Consider the following 17,794-nt stretch of genomic DNA (forward strand, 5'->3'; position numbering starts at 1 on the left):
TCAACTTTCATGCGGCCGCCGCGGTATCGGTTACGTCCGTCTCGGTCGACGGCCGCCTGTCGACTGATCGGATTACGCAGTGCACACCGCGCCGCCATTTTGTTTTTAAAGTAAACTGTAGCGTTGCGTGTGAAAGTCCCTTATGCAATATATTAGAAATTAAATAGTAATTATTGTTTACCGAATAATATCCGGAGTTTGTTTCCGTTCAAATCTAGAACTAGTTCTTGATACATCAATTGCATAGTATAGCCATTTATAAATTTTCTAACAAACATTCGAATATCTTTACAAACTATTTAATTTTTAATATAGAAAGTAGGTGGAATATGGGAATGTCAAAAACGATCCCTAATTTAATTTTGCACCAGATCGAAAACAACAATGCATTTACATTAATAATATCGTTTGCTACCGATCGCATCGGTTGACCGTGGATAATTTGCTTTATAAAAAAGTGTTATTGCAATGACTTCCTGCTTATATTTCGTGTTGTGCATTATGTTTTGCCAATTCTGCAATTTGAATTCAGAATAATTTGTATCATTCGTGAATTACGGTATTTGTTGCGAAATCACCGATAAAAACACGTTTTTGTTGACTGTCATGACTGCGGTTTAAATTGCTTACGATTTTCGATATTTGTACGATTTGCGGTAACGCTGTTAACCCATTTTTTATCTCTTTAAATGACGAGACGAGCTTGCCGTTCGCCTGATGGCAAGCGATACGACCGCCAAAACTGTAGAAACACCATCCAACACTTTGAATTACAAAGTATTGTTTGGTATTCCACTGCGCTTGCCATCCTGAAACATGAGATGTTAGTATTATTATGTGGAGTAGTAATACACTGGCTATGTTAAGACAAAAAAAAAGATAATTAATTTAATTCGGCATAATTTTTGTGACACTGAATGATGTTCGTTCGTCTGATGGTAGATGATACATCTGCTAATAGCAAACTGTATTAAACCAGACTAAGCTCATCATCAAAAAGCGGCAATAGCCTCGTTGGGAGTGGAACGGGCAGCCGAGAAGAATGGCCGCAGGTTCAAAACCCAAGGGCACATACCTCTGACTTTTCCAAAAGTTATATGTGTATTCTTTGTAAATTATCGCTTGCTTTAACGGTGAAGGAAAGCACCGTGAGAAAACCTGCATACCTGAGAAGTTGCCTATAACAATTTTGAAGCTATGTGAAGTCTACCAATCCACACTTGCCCAGCTTGGTGGACTAAGGACCTAAACCCTCTCAGTAGTAGAGGAGACCCGTGCCCAGGAGTGGGAGTAAATAACTTAGGGCTAATATTATTATTATGTATATAAACTCATCATCACCCTATGAGATTAGATATTAACAAACCCAATACAAACACTGGTTACAAAAGAAAATTACGTCCTAAATGCCTTTAGTACATCTTGTGATACGTAACTGTAAAAAGTCATTCAGGGCACATTTGCTGGTATTTAGCCCAATATTTCTAAATTCCGATGAATCGATTATTCTCGCTGTACGTAACGATTATGTCATTAAATAAACATCTCGTTTAGTTTTTGCGTCATTACATCACTTGACAGATTAATCAGCTGCTCAGAATTGTATTAATCAGGTTCAAATTGTTTTAACTTTTACAAGTTGGTTTAGCGTGGGCTTGATTGATTCTGTCGAGTTTGTTTTTCAATTTATTGCAGAGGCCTGTTTTTTTTTCTAAACGAGCACAGCAAATTGACCTCACTACACCTGATGGTAAGTGGAGTGGGGTCCAATAGAATGTCGACTGATGAGAGATGATTACCCCTCGACAGTCGACACAATTATGCCGGCCTGTTGGAACCGGATATTCACAAGCTCATCCCGGAACGCGATACACTTACATGGGCTACTATGGCGGGTTTTCAGAACTTGTGTATTGTGGTCGCTATCCGGACGGATATAAAATATATCCTACCACCAGTGCATTAAGGCTGTCTAAAAATAATTATTTTTTTCTGACAATCGACATTTGCTAGAGTTAAAATGCCAGGCAGCTTTAATATATTCAGTGGGTCCCAGACAGCTTGTAGACTGTCACTATGCCAAATCATTCACCACGTATTTAGTCAATAATTCCCATGATATATTATAAATAGAGTTAAAAAGCTGCAACTCAATACCCGTGTCTAATGTCAACACCGTAGCCAACCACATCCTATGCGTTTAGATGCATCTAACAATGTGTTTCCATTAACTGTAGTTTATCAGTCAGTGGCTAGGTAACTTTGAGCTTGGTGTTTAAGGGTTTTGACACCGTTACCAAGAAAAGGTTGTTAAATAACAGAATAGTCAAATTAAAAGTCAAGAATAACAGAATAGTCAAGTTAAAATCTGAGAGCAAAATTTCGCGTATGGTTGATATGTCGATGGGTCCTAAGTAAACTATTGTATCTAATACAAAATCTTCTGTTTATAATCTTAAATGGGTTAAGTGATAAACAGTAGTGTTTTTCAGATATGATAGTTTACTTAGTAACCATCGATATTACAGAAATCAGCTGTTTTGCAACAAGTAATTCTCTTATGCGAAGTTTAAATGAACAGGAGAACTTGCAGAAGTTATCTAAACAAAAATTTACCGTATAAATAATCTCAGTACACCGACTTCTGCAAATTTTGAAGCTTGACGAACTTACGGAAGTGGCATTTGTAAAAATTGAAATATTACTGCTAATGTAAACGAATTTGGAAGTTCTTGCGCAATTGATTGCAATAACTAGTCGATACTAAGTATAAGATGCAAGAGCTATCTAGGTATTTCAACATTCCTCATTTCTTCTACCTATGGACTAGTCATAAGGCCAATAGAAGCGAATTCTGAAAGTCAATTCCATCATCTAGCTTACCTAGTTTAGTATCTAGTTTTGGACCTGGTTCTAGCCATTCGATCCAGCCACAATTGGGCCGTGGCATGTATACTGTGTCGTGTTGCGTAATTCTATCTCTGGTACAGCTGGATGGTGCAACCGCATCTGGGTTAGACGTGCGTTGATTATCTAGTTTAGTGTTATCTTCGTTTGGAATTGGTTTGTCGTGATTTGTGTAAATTACTTAATTGTTAATAGTTTTTTTGTAATATAAGTAATTTATGTCTGGCTACGCTACTAAGGCTTTGATTTCAGTATCGTGGATCCAGTGATAATCTTGCAAATTGGTTTCTATTGTTCTTCACAAATTAACTGATTGTAATCCGAACATTATTTAAAATACATAAGCTACTTCCTAATTCCTAAATAGATACTGAAATACAAGAGTTATACAGGGTCATTTTGTCATTGCGTTAATAATTGAAACTATATACTTACTTGTCTTCTTGAAAACAACACTTTACCATAAGTAAACGTAAGAAAAGTGTGAGTTTCGAATAAAATAAATATTAATAGTAAGTAATTTTAATTTAACATGTCTTAAGGCCAATAGAATTTGTCGGAGCGGCAACATCATACTTGCAATCAGAAATACACTTACACACACACACACAATATTCGCGTGACAACAAAATTATAAACTCACAAATCGTTTTTGGCGAAAATATGTTATACATGAATGACTGACTTTTGACACAATGATAACAGGTAAAAAAGAATATGTGGTTTCATTTAATAATGCAATGTAAAAATTAACCTGTATATTAGTTATTAACTACGGCCAATTTTTTGCTCGCAACTCACTAGGCCACAGGCTAAAAAAATCACTAATCGGATTTGAACCCGCGAACACTGATTTCATAAACCATCACTCGCTACGAAGGCTTAAAAATACATTGTCACATCCAGAACTATAATTCTATGACTTTTCACTAACATTGTGTTATGAAACTCCGCGATCGCGATGACATACTTCGTTATCTATATCACCGGTGTACTTAGACCCCAGTTTTCATACAAAATATATGATAAGAGAGGTCTTAAGGTACCAGTATTTCTTGAGCCTTGTTAGCGAAATAATGTAACGGTACGTGAGGTCTTGGTATCGTGGTTGTATAACTATATCAGACTACTTTTCATACAAACTATCATAATATATTTCCATTGTAGAGAGATCCCTGTCAGCGAATTACAGAAACAGTACGTGAGGTCTTATTATCTGGTCATACCCATTTCATAGTCGTAGTTTTGCAGTGTTCTATAAGAGCCCTACAATTCCATTATAAGTAGACCTCTTTCGCCCAGTTATTTGTACCAGTCGAAAGGTATTAAAACCTGGTCGATGTATATCTTGTATTCCAAAAGATATCGCCATTGCAAAAAGACATCCTTCTAAAAGTTTTTTGTATGATCCAAGGGGTCTTGAATTTTGGCTACCTATAAGAACAATAACCACTATAAATAAATCTTGTTCTCGAAGTATTACATACTGTGTGAGGGATCTTGTACGCTGGTAGTCGTTGATTGCAGTTGGTATGTCGTAAGGTGACGTCGTGAAAGGTGTGACGAATTAGTTATTGCCAAGTTTATTAGTTTTGTAATGATTACGGTGTCATCGGGTGGTTTTTTGGGAGCTTGCCTAATGTTATAGGTTCAATTCGTATAGATACATTGTATTTGTCGTTTTTATGGCGCATAGAATAAGATAAACCTGCTAACATTTACAAATGCAAGTTTGTGTATTTTTTTGTTAAAAAGCAAGCTGTAAACGGCTGAATGTATTTGGATATAAATTGGCATTTGGCACGTTCCAAGTCTTAAATTAACAGCCCTTGTTATTAACACAAAATTAATGAGTTTTAATATAGCGCATAGTCCAAGTCTTGAATTAAGAGAAAGCCTCCTTATTATTGCATAATTACTGAGTTTTATGTCAAGTAAACCGATAAAGGCGGATCTTCAAGCAAAAGTTAGTATACGCTATCGTGATTCAAAGGACATTGTAGCCTATGTAATGATTTATTACGATGCGACGGTCGAATTGTCGAGCACAGCGTCATGTATTAGGGACAAAGGTTACATAAATAAACGTTGTTGCTTATGCCGGAATCGAACCCGCGATTCTATCATGGCCCCACAAGAGGTTCGACATTTAAATTACATATTAAACAGTATTGATTAACTATAAATATCAATTAACTAATTAATGAAACATTTCCATTGAGATAAACGCGTCAAGTTATTAAGAGTAAGGAAGTGAGATAGCTGACGTTCCGCAATTAAACGTTAGATAAACTGGCGCCATGGTCTGGGCCAGGGTTCGATTTCGTGTAATTATAATGTTTAATTGACTATCCGGCAGAGAAAGATCTTATTGAGACCCTATACTTCCTTAGAGTAAATCTTCGTGGTGCAGCCGCTGTAAGCTGGAGTCGATTATTATTTCGAAACTAGCTACTATCAGAATATATAATTATTTTTATTGTAGTTAAATGACAAAAAGTACATCACGCTCGCTGATGGTTAACGGTACCACCGCAATAATCAAATAGTATAGTATAGATAATCAAAAGCAACACCTACAAAACATTGGATTACGAACTGCGTGAGAATCCATTGCACTCGTCACCAGAAACATAGATGTTAGTATTATAATTCTACATGATTATGCTGGCTACAACGTCTTTCAAATCAAAACACAACAGTCCATTAACACTGGTGCTTGGACACCGACGATAGCATAAACATAGATGCCTTACCTGAAGAATTAGGAGGAAAATATGTCGGTTTTATCTCACGACAATTTGAGACGAAACTATAAAAGAGCCAGTTTACACAAAAAAAATATAGGCTTTCCATATTGTATTCCATTTTCCGACCTTCATTGCTCCTTCTCAATACATCAGGCACCCAAAAATCCAAAGTTCGTTGAACCTCGAAGGTCGGTAGATAAATCACGTTCCTAGCAAAAACTAGACAGTTATCTTACAAAAGAAACTGGGTCTGTGACCGTTTCACTTACAACTACCCCCCTTCCCCCCTCCGGACGTCACGGACGCACGGGTGATCATTACCGTAATGTAGATTTTAATGGGGATTGCTTCGATTGATTTCATTGGAACGTTAATTTTGGCGCATTTCACGAGTAGGCTGTTTATCAAATGTAGTTCAAGATGTATTTTTTTTATTTCACTCCTCGTATGTAAGAGTTTGTTTCTGTAAGTACCGCCGCAATGTTTATTACTGCCGCCAAGCACCAGTATACATGCACTGTTGGTTTCGGTTGTAAGGAATTTGAGACCAGCGTAATGACTGGGCATTATGAGACTAATCATCTTACGTCTCAGGATGACGAGGGCAGTAGATTGCCACGCAGTATTTTGGACCTTTAAGTTCTGTATGGTGTTGCTACTGTTAATGGGCGGTAGTGTTGCCGACCATCAGGAGAACGGTATGCTCGTCTCATCATCCAAAAGACAAGTAATTAAATCAGTATGCAATAATAAAAATTGTTACCTGAGTTGGCTGTTGGAATACACTTTTTATTCAGAACTATGTAGCAGTTACGCTATTGTACCAAAATAAACATTAAAACAGTTAAGGTTTGTAAATTGATGTGTGTCTCTGAAGCGATTCTGGAAATGCATTCATTAATAGGTAGCTACATTATCTCTAAATACTACAAACATTACTTTTTATTCCGGAAACAAAAAAAGTTACAAGCCGCCTTAAATCCGCCGGCCAATGCAAGTCACGTAAAACAGTTTTTATTATTTTATTCACTCTATAATACAATACTTACAGAGATCACTAGCAGTCAACCTTATCATTTCCTAGAACGTTCAAGCGCCTTGACTGCACAATGCACTGTGATTTGGGCCACAAATCTACATAAACATAACGCAGATTAATGTATGCAATGGTATCTCACTTTCTAAGCTCGTGATTATGGCGATTGTGGGGTAGGGGGGAGGTCGGAGCCTGTAATTGTGATAACGCGAACTTTCTCTCGTGCCGTACCCACTGTTCCTGATGCGTAGGCGCAGTTATTAAGATATTGATGTGGGTACTTGAAGGAACTTCACGTATGTTTTAAGGAGTTAAGTTTTTAATATAACTAAATAACTGGAGCATCAATTAGTCAGCGTCACAAGCGCCGATTAACGACACAATTACGCAAAATTTTGAGTTCAAAAGTTTGACGTTCATCATTCCAAGACTTTAGAAAGATTAGATGTTAAGTCTCTTTACGCGGGTGTCCTGGGTCTCTGAAGTCCAGATAAACGTTTCCCCAGTTCGAACTATACACTAAAACTCTTTGTATTCTCTAGGATTTAATGTAAAAATCATTTGTACAACAGCATGCATCTAGACGCGCTGTCGCCATAAACAAGTACATAGTGGATATCTAGTTATGAGCGTTGACCATACTGGACTGCACGTAGCAACGCATGGTGTGAGTGGTAAGAAGACGCGATAGTAGCAAATCTAAAGAAGAACTTAACGATACTAATATTATAAAGATTAAAAGTTTGTAGGTATTAAACTCTGGAACTACTGAACCCAATAAAAAAATATTTCACTAATTAGAAGCTACATTACTTTTGAGTGCTATAGGCTATTTATGCCAGCTCTTTACGCGGGCGATGCCGCAGGTAAAAGTTTTATTTAATAAAGTTACCGTAATATGGATTTCATAAAATATAAATTTATACCAAACTAAACATAAGACTTTTAAAATTACTTTAAATTGATTAGACGCGGAATGAATTTCCACAGAAAGTTGCAAATCTTGGGAATTGTGTCTATAAATCTGCCCAAATCTACATTTCAATTCGTTATTCGTGTCTAGCCAGTTGATGTGGTTCAGGAGATCTCGGAATAATATTTTTCCTTACATGACTGTGCAAGTCTGTTAAAATAAAACCCCGTTTAATAAATCGCCGGCGCTTCTACCTCAAGCTTGTACATAATTAATTTCATATTTGTCCAGCAATGTTGGACCGTTGTAAGGCCATGTACTTGCAGATGGCCCGGGTTTGCATCTGCGCCATTACCACGATCTTTGACCATTTGTTGTCATTTAATTTGTTATTTCTCATGCAATTTAAATCGAAACACTTCGATTTAAACTCGCACAGTATTGCCCGACTTGAGATTCGAACCCGAGCCCTCAGGTCCTCAACCCATATATGTCCAAGACACTTGCAAACATCAGGAAGTAATTAGCACAAATAGATTCTAAAATCTAGAATTAACCTTGAGTTGTCTATAGCAAAACAGTCTTATGTTTGTACAAGTTTTTTGTGAAACTCAAGTCAAAGTTCCTCGATGCTTCAATGCCAATATTATTCCGTATCTCCATATATTTGGCATGTTTTTTACCGATCTGACAAGTTTATCAAATGAATTATTGTTGTATGATTGAACGTTTCTCAAAACGGTGTAGTCAGGAACATTATTTTTAGCTTTACGGAGGTTAAATATTAATATCTGTCATTAAATACGGTGTAAGATTATGCAAATTTAAAAAAATTTACATGGTATTTATATACTGAATTTATACTCATGGTATACCATCGATATATATGTACTACGTACTAGATTTGGCATTACGAACATTCATTGTGTTCAACTGAATTGAACTGTAATCCATTCAAACTGATTTTAGTATGGTGTCAATATTGATGGTTTTGTATACGAAGTGGCGCTCATAATATAAAAACGCGAGTGTAAGTGCAAACCCGGATGTGAAAATTTTAGTCCGCTTAACTTGAGAATCGAATCGAATCTAATCGTCCCCCCCCGTGACCATGAAGGCTGCAAAGTCTTCGAAACGTCGGAGGAAAATAAAACACCAATACCGCGATAGAATCCGAAAATTAGTTTAATTTCAATTGAGAATCGAATTCAGAACCTCGCGGTTGAAAACTAAACTGTCATTCCAAACTTTGTATCGTTTATAAATATTTATTTCTAAATCAATAATGATCCTCAAACACATCATTAAGATTTATGCAAGCCATAAATACTAGTGGTATTAAGATATTGTGTACGTCATATCGGGCAGAAAAAGGCAGAAGGCAGGCTGCAAGCGTGGGGTTTAACGGATGACCTTCCCGGCAGTACCTCTTCATTTTATTGTATTGCTCGCGTAGCGTGGGAGATGGAGGTAGCGGTCTTACTGATAGCGATTACTTTTTAGATATCATGCAGCAGTCAGATTGCTAAAGGAAACTATGAACCCTTCTTTTCTTGAGGAGGTTATAAGAAATGGTGACTTCACTCGACTGTTTTGAACCTTACCTCAATTCAGTACGAACCGGGATCATTATTTGCCCAAATGGGGATCTCAGGGTAATTTACTCATCATGGTCATGATTTTAAGACAGATATTTGCGTGTCACTTTTTTGCTGATCTTGATTTACAGACTTGCAGTTTCAGTAGCTTTTTTTATTGCACGGCACATTGACCCCCTGCACCTGATGGTGAGTGAAGTGGAATCTAATATAATCTTAACTGATGAGAGATGATTACCCATTTACAGTCGAATAAATTATGCCGGCCTGTTGGAACCGGATATACATAGGCTGAACCGGGATCGCGATACACTTACATGGGCAACTATGGCGGGTTTTAACACCTTGTGTACGGAGGTCGCTATCCATGCGGATATAAAATATATCCTAGCAGCAATGATGTCGGGATAGTAAAATAAATACTTTGTGGTTTATTTCTTTACAACTTATTTTTTATTACACCATTAAATATTTGTCGGTATCGTTGTTCGCTAACACTACGACCGCGCTACATCGACCGTTTGACATAACTTTTGTTTTAGTATTACGAAAATACACACAGTTAAAAGGATTGTGAAATCACATGTGCTTAAGTTTTATTCTCAATAACAACCCACACAGCTAAACTTAATTTACGAGTTGCAGTATTTTATTATGAACTATAAATTGACTTATGTTTGTTTTGGGTTTGAACAAGATTTGTTTGGTAATCCGAGGTTTAAAATGCCATCCATCTTGATAAACGCGTATGGCCCAATTCTAAATGTTACAGTGTGGTCGTGCCGCTTGCCATCATGTAATCGACCTTAATCAATTGTAACTAAGTCCAAAACAAGGACTTAATAAACAGCATTTAGGGATCTGTGACCCGTCTAGACTCACCGATATGTAATATACCAATTGTAAAAACATATAAAACTTTGGCTAACCTAACCTTCTCATACAGGTGTGAGGAGCCTCTACCCAAGATATTTTAGTAAGAAAATTACAAATCCACTTTAATTAGTTAAAACAATTATGTGTACACAATTCCCTCATTCCAACACAAATCTATTAATTACCTTAAACAGATTAAAAAGTGGTTGTATCATTCGTGCCATGTATGAAGGAAAACGCGTAACGCCATCAGTGAGCAAGGAAAAAGCAGTGGGCATTAGCTTGTTGTGATTATATTACAGTGGGTCGGCTGGACGTTTCCAACTCGCGTCAGCGGTAGGAACGCGGTAGCAAACTGACTAGGGAGGGGATAGTGTTTATCGATAAAAAATATTTAGAAAAAAGTATGGGGTTAGCTGCTTGTATTCTTAAGTGGATAAGTAACAATTATAAATGAACGTCATGGTCAAATTATTTTCATCATATATGTGTGATTGAATTTTCGGATAGAAATATCTTTTATAGTTTACAATTGAAAACCTCTTACAACTGGACAAAAGGTAGTGATTAGACAAAAAACATGCATCAAAATGTATGTATTGTATTCAGATAAATACTTAGGATCGGATAAGTATTTTAGGTTAAGTTAAGCAACAATAAATAATTGAACAAGCGTTGTTAATAGAGAATAAACCCAGTATCGTGTTAAGTCGCAAAGGCTTCGTATAAACCAATATATTGTAATAGTACAATGATTATAGAGCTTAATTTATGGTCCATTGTTACTGCAGTTCTCATACACACAATGCCGCTTAAATAACACGCTGATTGGTGTAATTTCTGCTTTATAGTAATATTTGATGAAATTCGGGCTTGATAAACATTTGCCACAAGTCACATGACTATCGACGTTAAATTTTAATTTTATAATTTTTTGTTATGTATTTTATATCGTTCATAATGCAGAACGATAAAAATATAGTCTATTAGCTCAATATAATCTAAAATTATAGGTTTTTTTATGCATATTTCCTACATTTTGAGCCATTTTACAAACAATATTACTCACGTTAGATTTTGATGTATATTCAAATCAATATTATTTATTGTGTGGTTAATTCTATGTCCTAATTATAATATTATGTATATCATCACTGAACTAAATAAAAAAAATACCAAATTAATTTACCATTGTCGATAAATTGCTATCGATAAACCCCACATCACTTTAGACGTCGCTACAAAGACTTCCCATCACATTTATCGGAACAAGCCGTTGCAAAAAGCCAGGTGTCTTCCCATAGCCCGCCAGTGGACGCGCCTATTAGAGATGGACTTGAAAGCCAACGCTCGGCTTGTACGGCAACGCGCTTGAATAATTAAACACGTTTAATATTCTATCTAATGGAAATATCGATATGCAAGATGAAGTACATAAATATATTTCCAACTTCGCACATGCCGGTATAACTGTGTCGACTGGCGAGGGATAGTCGTTTCTTATTTAGCAATACTCTGTCTGGACGCGACTTCTATTTACCATAACGTGTAGCGGAATCATTTGGCTAGTATGAAAGAAACTACCTATCTTTATACGGCTCACTTTATTCCAGAAGCTAAGCCGAGATACACTTATACAGAATTCGGTTTTTTTTTATGCAAGTCTGCGTATCTGGAACTACTCCTAATGCCGCCAACATACATTTGTTGAATAAACATATTGAAGATTGAATTCATAACCCCAGGGATCACAGCCCAATTCCATTAGATCTGGAAGTCGACATACTTCTTACAATACGAGTTAGTCAACAGAATTTTACCTATGTTTGGGCGACCTTCACTGTTCATGTCACATGTGTAATGAACATTGGCGTACAATAATATGTAATATGGGGATAGTCTGAAATAATCTAATTCCATAATTTTAGCACTAATTAAAATAAACTTTAGTCCTCAATTACAATTTACTTTTTGCTCATTGCCAAGAAACAGATTTTCTATATATTGACACTTTATATCTAATACTGTGGAAGTCGGTCAACCAAGAACCTAGATGCAAGTGAGGAATGTAACGAATCGGCAGCATACATCGAAGTATTCTCACGGCGCGGCGTATTGCGACAGAGCTATGCGCTGACAACAATGCTCATATTTCAAGGCGTTTGCACTGCGCTTGAGTGGCGAGAGGTGGCGGGAGCGATAGCGACAAATGTAATAAAACTGATATGCATGGGGTGTAGTCTCGTTAGTTAGTATGGATTTTTAAAGAACTCAAGACTTCGTTCGTGCTCAATATTTATATTATAAATGGGAATAAACTTTGTCTGTTACGCTTTTACGGCTGAACGACTGAATCGACTTTGATGAGATTTGGTATGGAGATAGTTTGAGATCCTAGGAAGGACATGGACTATTTTTATGCCGGGAAAAAATGTAACGGGATTTTTATCTCGGAAAAACTTTTTCACGTCGACGGAGCATCAAGCAAAGGCGAGATAATTTCAATGGTCAAAATTTGATATACTGTGTCATAATTTGATGCTCATCAAGGAACTAATGCTTTAGTTATGCTCACATAGAACCTTGAGAGACGTGTCTTGTGTTACATTTGGATTACTATACTTACCATCAAATTAACTCCATTGCCGTGGTTCTGTCTCATATCCATGGTAACATCTGAGAAAGCGAATACGCTAATAAAGCTGAATATCGACATACGATAAACTGCAAATTACTTCCATACACAAATCATCCGTGCGTCATTGAACTGACATGAACAATATTTTAATAACATTTGCGTGTGCCCGCGTTCAGCGGTGATAGTCGTGCATACGTGCCTTCCACACTGTTATGACGGCGTCGGAATTCAAGATATTTCGTGTTTCGTGATCTATAGAGTATAGGGTTAACACGCGAAGACTCAGGATGAGCGATGTACGTACAATACTATATTAACGTATTGTTACTGTTTATAGAATGATTCAAAGAATTTTTTATCGTTCAACTTATGAGTGTGGAATAGCAACACTGTGCTGTAATCGGTGTTGGGTAGATGGAGGCGAGCGGGGTCTGCTATTTGATACGTTGCCCATATACAGAGATGTTACGTATCGTGACTGCCCCGGTGGTGTAGTTGTATCAGTACGACTGCAGTGCTGAGGTCTCGGGTTCGATCTCCGGGTCGGACAGTAATATTGGGTTTTTTACTCAGGAGTCCGGAATTTGTGCCCGATTTTGATAGGCTTGCCCCCTATTACGTCATAAGAATACACACGATGGAAAAATTGTGCATCATCTACGCCTAGCTCTTCAGGGTTAAAAGGCGTGTTCGTGTGTAATATTGATGGTTTTGGTCGGTGTTTTATCATATACTTTTTTCACTCCTTTACAAACTAGATTACCCACATTTCTACGAAAAACACATCCATTTTTCTATAGTTATTCAAGAGTGGATGGAAATGTCAGTAGGGATGAATCGGAAGGAAACAATGAGTGTTGATACAACACTGTCAATTAAAAGAATTGGATGGTCAAGTATATCATTAACTGACGAGAATTTAAGAAATTAACGAATGTAGTTAAACCAAAAATAATGTACGTCTTGATCGTACATAGCGAACATAGTATGTCTATCATTATCTAAATTATCTAAATAGGTAATGTTATATCAACATCTGAAACTTGTACATCAAACATTTATTATAAGAGAGGTCAGTTATAACACCGCTCAATTTGTTATATTTAGACAATAGTCCAATTTAAAACTAAAAAACTCATATAGTAGCCTCCGTGGCCTACTAGAAATGTATGATTATGCAATGTATTCGATTCCCAAGTCAGGAAATACTTTGTGCAAGTTTCTTAACACATATAGAATACATTCATAACATTCTTCGATTGCATGAATACAAAATGGGTACCAACTTTTATAAAGAATATTACGGGAAGCGAAGCAACGATATTCAAAAGGATGTTCATTTCTTCGTTTCTCGTAGCCGCTCAACTCAATCACGGATCGTATGGGAACAAAGGCTCAAATCGATTCGTGATACACAAGCACGGCTCGACCGTTCCCACCTTCGATTCTAGCTAAAATTGCACTTCCCATGCAGTTTCGCTGGAATTTGAAAATAAAGTAAAATGGTCTCGCATCCTGGTCAGTGACCAGGCATTATTAACTGTTTTGCATTCCGCCATGTTTGAAAGAAATGTTATTTTTTGGGATTTGAAATTACATTACAAAACTACTCTTAAAGTAAACGTGCCAGTTGTAAAAAGCCTAAAATATCCTAAACATTAAAGAAAATCCTTTTTTGAATAACGTCTTGAAACAAATATTCTTAACATTTTTATAACTGTTCAAACTACATTTGAGTTGTTTTTACTTCTGTAATGGCCATTGAAGTATTTTTAACAAGCGAACCTAAATTGCTTTTATAGCCCGCACAATTAAAATCAACAATGATCGGTATTTCAAGCCTCGATTACCGACGTTTAGTACAGTTTCTATAATCACATAATAAATGTAAAGTCGTGTCCACCTGTTACACCAGTGTGGACACGCGTCAACTTTCATCCGGCTTGATTCAAGGTGAATGTTTGTTGTGTAACATCGGTTGTAGAAAATGTTGCTTTCTCGCGATAACCTGTTGGTTTGATGCTTGGTTCATCTGGTCATATCAGCCCTAGATGGCCCAGTGCTGGGCATGTGGTCTCTAGACTTCAGGCCTTCCGACCCAGCTAGCCCAATTCAGGCTAGTTGAGTTTACTTTGACGCTGGACGGACGGTTACGGTGGACGCTGGATGAGGAGAGCGGAGGACCGAGCAACGTGGCGCGCTCTAGGGGAGGCCTATGTTCAGCAGTGGACAGTTGTGATGATGATGATCAGTTTACATTCGAAATACGAATAGAGAATTCATTATTAGTTTCGTTATTATGGCTTGGAATCCCCTTTTTTACGGGCTCAAGAAAATAATCCAATGGACTCACCACGTGAAAATAGAATGCAAATATTTTTTGTTGTTGCTTTTTGCTTTAGGTAGCAAATGAACAAGCGGCCCGAGGACTGACTCTCGCCGCCACGACCTATAACCATGCTAGGGACACAGCGAACCCGAATTCTACCAAATGTGATAGATTACGTCCTTCAACCATCGTTAGAAATTTGTCGGCCTATATTATACACTAATCCATGAAATGTAACGGCTTGTTATTGCCATGTATACAGTCCCTTCACATCGCTCATTGAGAGTTAGACTGCCTGCGAAAATACAGATAACTAAGTAGACAAGTTCCATCAGGGCTCTTGCAGCACCAAGTAAAAGTCCAAGGTCAATAAAAACCAGTTCCACACGCGTGACGTATCACTTTCGCCTGCTGTCCATTTGAATAGAAAGCAAGCGATTGACGAAAATATATGATTTATTACTTCCGATATACGCTGTTTGTTTTTGGGAGTTTATGGGATATTTATAGATGCAGGATGTTTGGAAATGTGTGAGGTGCAATATGGTTTTTATGTGGGTAATTTAATAAAAGATTTAAAATCATATTTAGCATTGGAAGAAAATCATTTACTGTTAATAAATTAATATATGTATGTAAATTTGAATATCTATTTTACGTGTTTACACAGTGAAGCGAATATAGATAGCAATTATGAATGGACCGTTCGTTACTAAGCGACTAATAAAATTAGTAAAAATATTTTTTTTAAATTAACTAGCTAAGGAAACAAAAAAAAAATCAAACTAAACAATTACATCAACACGATTGACATAACAATGTTCCTAAAGCTGTAACATTAAACAAAACAAGAGTACAAGAGGATGAGCTAACTGTGAAATAATCCGACTAATCTGCCGGCGACAGAGTGACAAATGCGCGCCGGGCCGGCCGTGAGTAACATTGTGGGAGGGTGATTCAACTGGAGTGTAGGGAGGGACTGCCGGGTATCCTAGATATTTTGGTAGACTTGATGGTAGTAAACTAAAAATTTATTGGTGGTCTTTCCTATGTGAGAGTCCGCTTGGGTAGGTACCACCGCAATGTCTGTTTCTGCCGCCAAATACCAATATACAGTCACTGTTGTGTTCCGGTTTGAAGGACATTGTAACCAGTGAAACTACTGGAAATAATAAGACTTAATATCTCATGTCTCAGGATGGCGAGCGCAGTGGAATACCAAACAATACTTTGTTATTCAAGGTGTTTGATGGTGTTTCTACTGTTTATGGACGGTCGTAGCGCTTACCATCAGGCGAAAGGCAAGCTCGTCTCGTCATTTCAAAGCAATAAAAAAAATTACAAATTGTAAAAAATATCAAAAGAACAACTCTTGTTGATCATACTTGACGAATGCAAAATAAATTGATGCGTAACTCTGGTAAAAAGTGTAAGGACGGTATGTAACTATTTGAGGATGGAGAAAGAAGTATATAGCTTCCGCAATTCGCCCAATGTTCATTTTTCCAACTTTATTTATGTTCTTTTGAATTGTAAGATCAAAGAAGATATTTTATTCCTTGAGATTTAGCTATTTACGAATGTAGTAAAGCGTGGTCTTAATTACTATCTGGACTCAAACATGTAGTTGTTCCTCTCACCATCAGGTATCCATCTCGTCATTTAGATCTATATTAATATCACCGTATCATGCACATCAGTCAGTTAATTCCTAATCAACATTCAGATAATTAACATCAAGTATTTAATATCCTCCAGCGATTTCCTCTTCCTATACTATCCCAGGGGAGTGCCATTGTTTGTCCAGCTCTAGTCTATATCTGTAATGTAAATATAGCATGACGTAGCGATCCCACATGTTGACTCAATAGTAAATATAGCCGACTATTGCGTTACTACGAAATGTTACTAGTTTAGGCCGAGTGCGTAGTAGATTATCTGTATTGGAACAGTAATAAACATTTCACTTACGTTTAAACTTGTATTATGATTAGTTTTAAAGTAATGTTGTAGTTAGAGCTTGCTTACTTTTATGTAACAAGATTTGTTAATTTTAACAGAAAGTGAACTTGAAGTGCTCCTGCTATTCCGCTTTAAAAAGTCAGTGATCGAAATTACTGGAAACCTTCTAGCAATGCTCTCTTTTAATTTAATTTGTGTGTCGCCCAGCACTTGCTGAATGTAATAGTAATTTTGTTACAAAAGATTTAATGTACGCGGTCATTGAAAAATCTACTTCGACACGATAAAAAAATGTTACATTTCGAAAACTCATTGATGAATTTCGTGAAACCATTCTAAACGTTACGACTCTCTTCCTGAATTCCAACATAAATATACTTTTAATTTTAACGTTTGTCAATCGTTGGCTCAAACATCTTTACATGCAATCGTGTTACGTGTTTCAATTACAAAGTGTTACATAGTTGGTAATGTAATTGTGAACATTTGAAAGCTAGATCTTCGTCGAATAGGAATTTTAATGTCGAGTAATCGTTGTTTGTCAATCTTACTTTCAAACTATCATTATACTACCTATTGCAATTATTATAAAGGTCGGCTCTCATTAACTAAAAACCAGATTGCTTATTCTTGTTTGGAGGAGTGAAACTAGTCGTAAATTATTTTACATTTTGGGGGTAATTATGTAGTAATGATGGTTTCGATGTTTTGTAAATCAGGAAAAATGTTTTTCCCCAAACATATTAATACCTAGAATTCAATCAAACCATTAAATCAAAAAACGT

General features: G+C 36.6%; 1 protein-coding gene across 5 annotated transcripts in view; it reads left to right on the forward strand.

The window, feature by feature from the left end:
- Positions 1-17,794, forward strand: part of LOC115440910 (LIM domain only protein 7) — a 168,657-nt gene that overhangs the window by 135,240 nt on the left and 15,623 nt on the right. The window lies entirely within an intron of this gene.

The sequence above is a fragment of the Manduca sexta genome, chromosome 6 (assembly GCF_014839805.1).
Source record: "Manduca sexta isolate Smith_Timp_Sample1 chromosome 6, JHU_Msex_v1.0, whole genome shotgun sequence".
Lineage (NCBI taxonomy): Eukaryota > Metazoa > Arthropoda > Insecta > Lepidoptera > Sphingidae > Manduca > Manduca sexta.